This window comes from Podarcis vaucheri (genome assembly GCF_965113315.1).
Source record: "Podarcis vaucheri genome assembly, chromosome: 2".
NCBI classification, from domain to species: domain Eukaryota; kingdom Metazoa; phylum Chordata; class Lepidosauria; order Squamata; family Lacertidae; genus Podarcis; species Podarcis vaucheri.
In genome coordinates this window covers 101,201,842-101,209,532 of record NC_138760.1, presented here as the reverse complement: position 1 = coordinate 101,209,532, position 7,691 = coordinate 101,201,842, and the positions used below count along the sequence as shown (strand labels likewise).

At 44.0% G+C, this 7,691-nt stretch overlaps 1 long non-coding RNA gene across 1 annotated transcript; it reads right to left on the bottom strand.

Moving 5' to 3' along the window:
• Positions 1-46: 46 nt before the first annotated feature.
• On the bottom strand, positions 47-5,209 carry LOC309525467. The gene is made up of 3 exons (XR_014216316.1): positions 4,670-5,209; positions 2,522-2,650; positions 47-198 (listed from the first exon to the last, which is right to left on the bottom strand). It is a non-coding gene; the product is annotated as an uncharacterized lncRNA (long non-coding RNA).
• Between the last annotated feature and the right edge of the window lie 2,482 nt (positions 5,210-7,691).

Below are 7,691 nucleotides of genomic sequence, written 5' to 3'. Positions count from 1 at the left end.
ATACACACACACACACAGCAGAATAGAAATTAATAATAATAATAATAATAATAATAATAATAATAATAATAATAATACTTCCCTTGCCTCTTGCCTGTTACTCTCCCTCAGATAAGTGGCAAACCTCAAAACTGTCCTTCACTGTATTTCCGCTTTACTGCTCCAAAGTACCGAGACAGTAAATCTTTAGAAGTGCTGCTGGAGAGACAGGGCCAAGAGTTATGCTCACGCACCTCTAAATGATTACAGTTCAATGTCTTCCTGGGATATGGTGAGTGGCAGAAGGGGAGGTTATTTGGTCAGCGCAGGTACAAGGGGGGTCATTAGTGTGCGAGAGCATGGCAGATAAATGGGTCAATTTGGATTTGCTACTCAGCCTGACAAGATGGAATTGCTGGTCTTATACTGCTGCGGATAATTAGCTCTCGCGACTGCCTTTTAGAGCATTGGCAGGCTATAGTTCCTCTGTTAGATGGTGACTGGTGTTTTTGTTTTAGACAGAAATTCTCCTTTTACGGATGGCCCCCTTTAACTCCATTAGCAGTCTGGTTACTATACTTATTTAGGCCCCCCCCCCCCCGCTCTTAACAAAACCAAAGGAAAGCTATCTTCCCTTTTAGGTACATGGAGCTATTCATTTGGGAGTCTATACGATCCTATACGTGTCCACTCAGAAATAAGTCGCACTGAGTTCAAAGGATCTTACTCTCAGACAAAGGGCTTGTCCACACTTCTCCTTGTTCCACTCCTTTCCCTCGGGAAATCCCGCTGTTTACCAGAACAAATGTTCATGTGTTTCTCTGCAGATTGATGTGTGTTCCAGTTCAGCGGTACCTCACCCCAGTCTACCTGGACCTCCTGAGCTGCCTCTGGCATCCCCTGAGGTCCATACAGGGGCACAACATTTGAATATTGAATATGGGAGGGGTGGCCAAGCAGCACCATCAAGATGTGGTTGAGCCCCAGCTCCCATCAGGCCACCCTCAACTAACATGGTCAGGGATTATGGGCGCTAGTTTTCTTTTGCAGCAGGGAAAAGAAAAATCTATCAGACCCGTGCCTACAAATCACAGGACAAATGGAAGAAAACACAGGAAAAACAAAAAGTGTTTGTGAGCCTTCTATCTCTGTTGCCTTATACAGTGGTACCTCAGGTTAAGCACTTAATTCGTTCTGGAGGTCCGTTCTTAACCTGAAACTGTTCTTAACCTGAAGCACCACTTTAGCTAATGGGGCCTCCTGCTGCCGTCGTGCCGCCGGAACACGATTTCTGTTCGCATCCTGAAGCAAAGTTCTTAACCTGAAGCACTGGGTTAAGCGGAGTCTGTAACCTGAAGCGTATGTAACCTGAAGCGTATGTAACCCGAGGTACCACTGTACTGTACCTATTAAATGCACCAGAAAGCAGTTGGCAATATGGGCTGGGATATTAAGAATAAAACTGCAGCAGGTTTATCTCAAATGAACATTGCATTGGTTTGTTTTCAAATGGGGAAATCGTGACTTTTTATTTTGAAAAAAGTTTGCAGGCAGTTGTGGGGAGAAGGTAGGAACTCGCCACTCCCAGCTGTAGCCGAAAACTACTCTTTTTTTGTTAAAAAGGCAACCCTTTTAGAGAAGTTAGTTGCAGAACAGATGGGCATATGTCTAAGAGGATTTAGTTGTTTCGAGGATCAACTCATTTCTAAGGTAACACCTGTCCTTTGGGGAGCAAGCTATAACGCTTGGCATTTTAGGGAGTCTGCAATTCAGTCTTATATTGCTTTTGCCATATGGTTTTACTTCAAACAAAATGGCATCCGGTCCCTCCTTACTTCCTTTGTTTCTAATGCACAATTTACAACGCACTCTAGGGGAACAGGCCAGGCTTTCAACCAAGCTATCATATTGTAGAGGGAACCTGGAGTGCAGCACAAATGTTTTTCAGAAGGCAAACAGCCAACATGTACACACACACACACACACTCCCTCAAGATATACGGAATACATGCAAAATATTTTTAATTAAAAAATGAAGCAATTCTTGTTGAAGGTAGACCAAACATCTGCTTCAGAACAAAAATAAAGTAGAACGTTGAAGGTTTTATTCAGATTTGGCTATGAAATCCGAAATCTAGATGCCAATCTTCAACTTTTTGTTGTTATTCCCCCCCTTTCCCCCCTCTTTGCAGCTAAGCAGAGCCCAACTGAAGCCTGGATATGGCTCTACTTCTCTTCCAATCCAAACATAACGGGGCTTCAGAAATCCCTGCACTGGACAACTCGTCTCTCTCTGTGTTGGCTACAGGCTGAGAAGGAAAAGTCAGGTCTATCTATTTTATTTACTGAAGCATATTCAAGGTGGCTCACAAAAGTCCAATAATTTCAGGTCATAAAGTAAAAATAAATAAATAAATAAAAAGAACTTGCAGGTCCCATTACCTGGTTTCTTTAAGAATCTACATATGGGGGTGTGTCATTTGTCACAGGCACTTTTTTTCACAGCGAGTGTGTATGCTGGGAATGCTCACACTTCACCTACCATGGCAACAGCTGCTGACCATCTTCAGGCTTCCTGACAGGGAAGGAAATGTCTGCATCACTGCCATCTTGGTGTTGCTCTCATCTTGCCTTTGCTAGGCAGAGGGCCTTCTCGGTAGTAGCGCCCGCCCTGTGGAACACCCTCCCATCAGATGTCAAGGAAATAAACAACTATCGGACTTTTAGAAGACATCTGAAGGCAGCCCTGTTTAGGGAAGTTTTTAATGTCTGATGTTTTATTGTGCTTTTAATTTTGTTGGGAGCTGCCCAGAGTGGCTGGGGAAACCCAGCCAGATAGGCAGGGTACTAGTACTACTACTACTACTAATAATAATAATAATAATAATTACTATTATTACTGAAGCACTGCTGCTGCTGCTGCTGCTGCTGCTGCTGCTGCTGGGGAAACTGTATTTTATTAAATCAAAAGATTTTTCACATTCACCCTTCAGCCTTATAACTGAAGGAAACTAAAATAATCATACCGAGATAAAATGCAACAATACAGCCAATACCCAACACTTAAAATGCCCAGGGAGATAAAAAAAACATGTTTAGCCTGGTGCCAAATGGATTGTCAAAGAGTCATAGAATCATAGAATTGTAGAGTTGGAAGGGACCCAGAGGGTCATCTAGTCCAAACCCCTGCAATGCAGAAATATCAAGAATTCATGAAAAATGGATGTCCAGCTTCTGCTTTAAAACTTCCAAGAAAGGGGACTCCACCAATTCTCGTGGGAGACTGTTCCACAGTCAAACAGCGCTTACTGTTTTTCCAAATGTTTAGTCGAAATCTCCTTTCTTGTAACTTGAAGCCATTGGTTTGGGTCCTACCCTCCGGAACAGGAGAAAACAAGCTTGTTCCCTCTTCCATGTGACAGCCCTTGAGATATTTGACGATGACTATCATTTCCCTCTCAGTCTCCTCTTTTCCAGGCCAAACATACCCAGCTCCTTCAAGCATTCCTCATAAGGTTTGGTTTCCAGACCTTTTATCATCTTGGTCACCCTCCTCTGCATATATTCCAGCTTGTCTATATCCTCCTTAAGTGGTGGCGCCCAGAACTGGACACAGTATTCCAGGTATGGACAAGATGTCATAGCTGCACTTTTTCCCTGCCTTACCTCAAGACATTGTGGTGCAGGGAACTGTGGGATTGTTGGGGTAAGCAATGAAGGACAGCTGAAATTAAGAGTTCTGAAATTTCACTAAGGATTGAGATGCTCATGCAACATAAACCTTTTGCCCCTGTGCTTAAAGAAGTACACACCCCAAGCCTTTTGTTGCAAACGATACGTGCAGAGGTGCTTTAAAGGGGGATGGAACATAATTCACAATGTAGACTTCTTTTTAAAAATAAAAAATAAAATAAAGCCTGATAAGTGAGAGAGGTTTTTGGTTAATGTACAGCTGAGAATGGCAAAGGAAGGAAGGCTGGAAACTGGAGAAGCTTGAGCAAATGTTTTTACAAGCTCCCTTCGAGTGGAGTTCATGAGAGATTCCTGAATCCTGGCTTGCTGCCAGCAAAACACTAGTATATTTATTAGGGAACCTGCTGGCTTACCAGGAAATTACAGACCAGTTAAATACTTTATACAGCTAAGTAGTTTATTAAGGAGCTATCGGAGATTATGAAAAAGGGAGGGTTCTGGAAAGCATAATATTGTGAGCCTAAAGCCAGGAGGGCCTCAGAAGGAAGAGGGGACGACTCCACTCTGCCGGGTGCCTATACAGAAAAGCGAGGTTTTTCCAGTGCAGCCTGTGCCAAATGGAGGGGAACAGTCAATAATAAAGAATAATATGGGCAGGTGGAGAGTGGCTCAGATTAGTCCCATACCTTGGGCTAGCGGATGCCAAAAAGCCAATGCAGATAAATGACAAACAGTGAACCTTGAGCCTAGAAATGAAATGATTAAGCGCTGCCCGGGAGGAATGGAAGACCGGCCCAAAGAACAATCAAGGTTATTGCAGGGAGTAAAGTCACCGTGAGGGAAAAAGGCGTGTTTTGTTTTGTGGGCTTTGTGTGAGAGACGGTAAACAATATACCTCATTTGCTTGTGGTGTTCTTGCTTCAATTTCCCAGCCTTCCCTTTTTTTCTCTCTTTTTGCTACTCTCTGAGCAGTGCGATGTTTATTTCTATGCCTTACCAGCAACTGGAAATATCTCCTGAGATTTGGATTCTCCCCACCAATCCACCCTTATATTTGCAGCAATTCTCTCTTGGTGAGCTGGATCGGTACCTTGGTACAGCGGGATAACGATTTCCACGCTGAGATTTCTTCTCACCTACCTCTGCCCCATTGCTGCAATTTGGCCAGTTGATCAGGGCCATTTGTGGCGGGTGGGGCCATTTGTGGCGGGGCCTAGAGCTCAAAGGGAGCCTCAAATTTAGGCACTTGCTGTCTTGTCTTGTTTTTGTGTTTGATAAGTTTAGCAACTTGCATTTATGCCTGTCAGACCAGAATGTGACGCTCTCTTAGCTTGGGGCCGCAAATTGGTGCATTTGCCCTCAAAAATGCTAGAAAACGTGTCTGTGTGTTTTAAGAAATTCAGATAATTTCTCACCTCCCCACTGCCCCATTGTGCCATATTTTGTTTTTATGTTTCTTCATATATATTTTTAATTGCTAGGGGGCCTCAAAACTTGAGGGTCTTGCTTTTACGATGCCTAGGGCCTCTAGACCTCTGAGAAGATTTGTGTCTGAATCCCCTAACACAGGGGTCTGCAACCTTTCAGACAAAAAGAGCCACTTGGACCCGTTTCCGAAGAAAAAACAACAACTGGGAGCCGCAAAACCATTGCGACATTTAAAACAAATATATCTCCGGAGCCACGATCTGACAGCGGGCGGGAAGGTGACGTCGGGACAGTGTGTGACTAAGGCACGCACCGCCCCATGCGACATCACAGCCAGTACAGCGCCCGCCACAGTGAGGAGTGTCGGGGCGCACAATGCGCCTCCTCCCCTCGCTAGTATCCGCCCCGGAGCCGCAGCAAAGATGTAAAAGAGCCACATGCGGCTCCGGAGCCGCAGGTTGCAGACCCCTGTCCTAACAGGAGGAAATAGCAGCTGAGCTGGGCTGAGGAACGTCATCCCCAGACTTGCTCAGCTTCGGCACTGTTAGCGTATCCCATTCGTCCAACTTTTTCCAACCCCAAACTGGGAAGCGTGTATTTCGGGGTGTGCTCCCGTGCAAGTCACATGCACCTCACCCCCCCAAAAAAAAACATTTTCAAGGCAAAAGTGCAAGATCATGGCACCCCAAATGGCCGCCGAGATCTCACACAAAAAAGCGTGGTGTCCCTTTTTTCCAGAGAATTTGAAAGGGTATGCAATGCCCTGGATGAGGCCTACTTCATTCTTTCCCACAATGCTTTTGCTCAGCATGGGATGTGGGATCGCATCCTTCCCAGAAAGAAAAGCAGAGGACAATACTGGGATAGCCTCTCCTGATATCTTGGAGCATAATCCTTTCACAAGCTATGGGCCTTTTACAAGCAGCCACGTTGACTACAAATTCTAATTTCTGTTGCTCCACACCCCTAAACTGCCTAACCACTTGGCAAGACAACAAGGATAACTAAGAAGATGCATGCTAGAGCGCTCACCCCAAGCTAGTTTGGTCAGCTGCGTGACCTCAATGTATACACAGAAGAAACTCTCAAGTATTTGATTTATTATTACACCGGGTGATTTCCAACTAAGTCATACTCAGAGCAGACCTATTAATAGACCTAAGTGGGTTGTTATATTTTTATTTAAGCTATTTTTCAGGACAGAAACCTGTTCAGTGTGCCTTACAGTCAAAACAACAAAAGAGAAAGACAAGGATATACAAACTTAAACTTAAAAACTGCAGCTCAGCAGCTCAGAATGTTTTTTAAACAGGGCTAGATAAAATATGATTCAGTCCAGCCAGTACCCAGCTAATAAACATCACGCCTAGAAACATCATTTCTTTGGGGCCCTCCAAAACCCTGCAAAGCCTGCAGCACAGAAATGTAATGTGGATCTGATGGAAGGGAATTCCCTAGCCATGGAGCCATCACTAAGAAGCACCTCTCTCACACATGGCCACTCACGCTATCGACTAAGTTACTTAAGTCTATTGATTTCAGTGGGTCTAGTCTTAACTATTATTGAGTATCGCCCATTAGCTTTACATTCTGCCTTTCTTCCATGATGGAACTCAATGTGACATACACATAAGCTTCTCAGATGGTCTCCCACTGGGATGGACAGATCCATCAGTCCATGCCAGTGCTAATTTAGAAGTCCTTTCCATCCTATTTCCACGTTGTTCTGCCCCCCCTCTTTTTAAGTCACATTTCTGAGTTGTGTTTTACTCTAAAATAACCCCTTTGTTTGCATTTCATCCAAAAATATGCATTCTTGCACGTACTTAAAAATGCACATTTTATATGCATTTTGGTTCTTCTTTTGAACTGAGAACTACATTACAAAATTTGAAGAAGCATGAAAGCTGAAAAATAACTGCATTCCAATCCACAAATTAGTTAGAGGAAGCGTGAATCAGATCATTTTGCTTAAAAGTACTGACGAAACCAAACCCTCCGGCATCTCTGGTCTCCTATCCAGCCCCAAACGTACTTAGGTTATGTTTGCATGACTGCTTACTCCGCATCCAGTGTGCTTCCACTGCAATTTTTTGAAGCTGCAATCACATCACGTTGGCCACAATCCATACTGACCCTGTAGTTTCTTGACAAATACAACTGTTTGATGTCTCAGCAGTAATGCGGACGTACACTAACAGCAGTTGTGCAGGCGCAGATGAGCACACACACACAACTTTGCAGGGGCAGGGAAACCAAAAAGGTCATGCACGTCAGGTGAAGACATCCCTGCCCCCTCTCTGATGTGAACAGCTCTGTGAAATTGTTAGGGAGGGGCCTGCATTTCAAGTCACTAATGTGAATGCACCCCAAGTTTCAGCAAGATTGCTGCATTATATCAGAACTTGATTTTAATGAAACTTACTTCCAAATAAAAAGGCATAGGATTTCATCTCTAGTTGAAGGAATGTACTTCTGTAAATAAGTGTGTGTGTGTGTGTGTGAGAGAGAGAGAGAGAGAGAGCATAGAAAAAATATATACAACACATCCCACCGGAGAAGCTGATGCTGTTTGCCTTTGTTCATGTGAG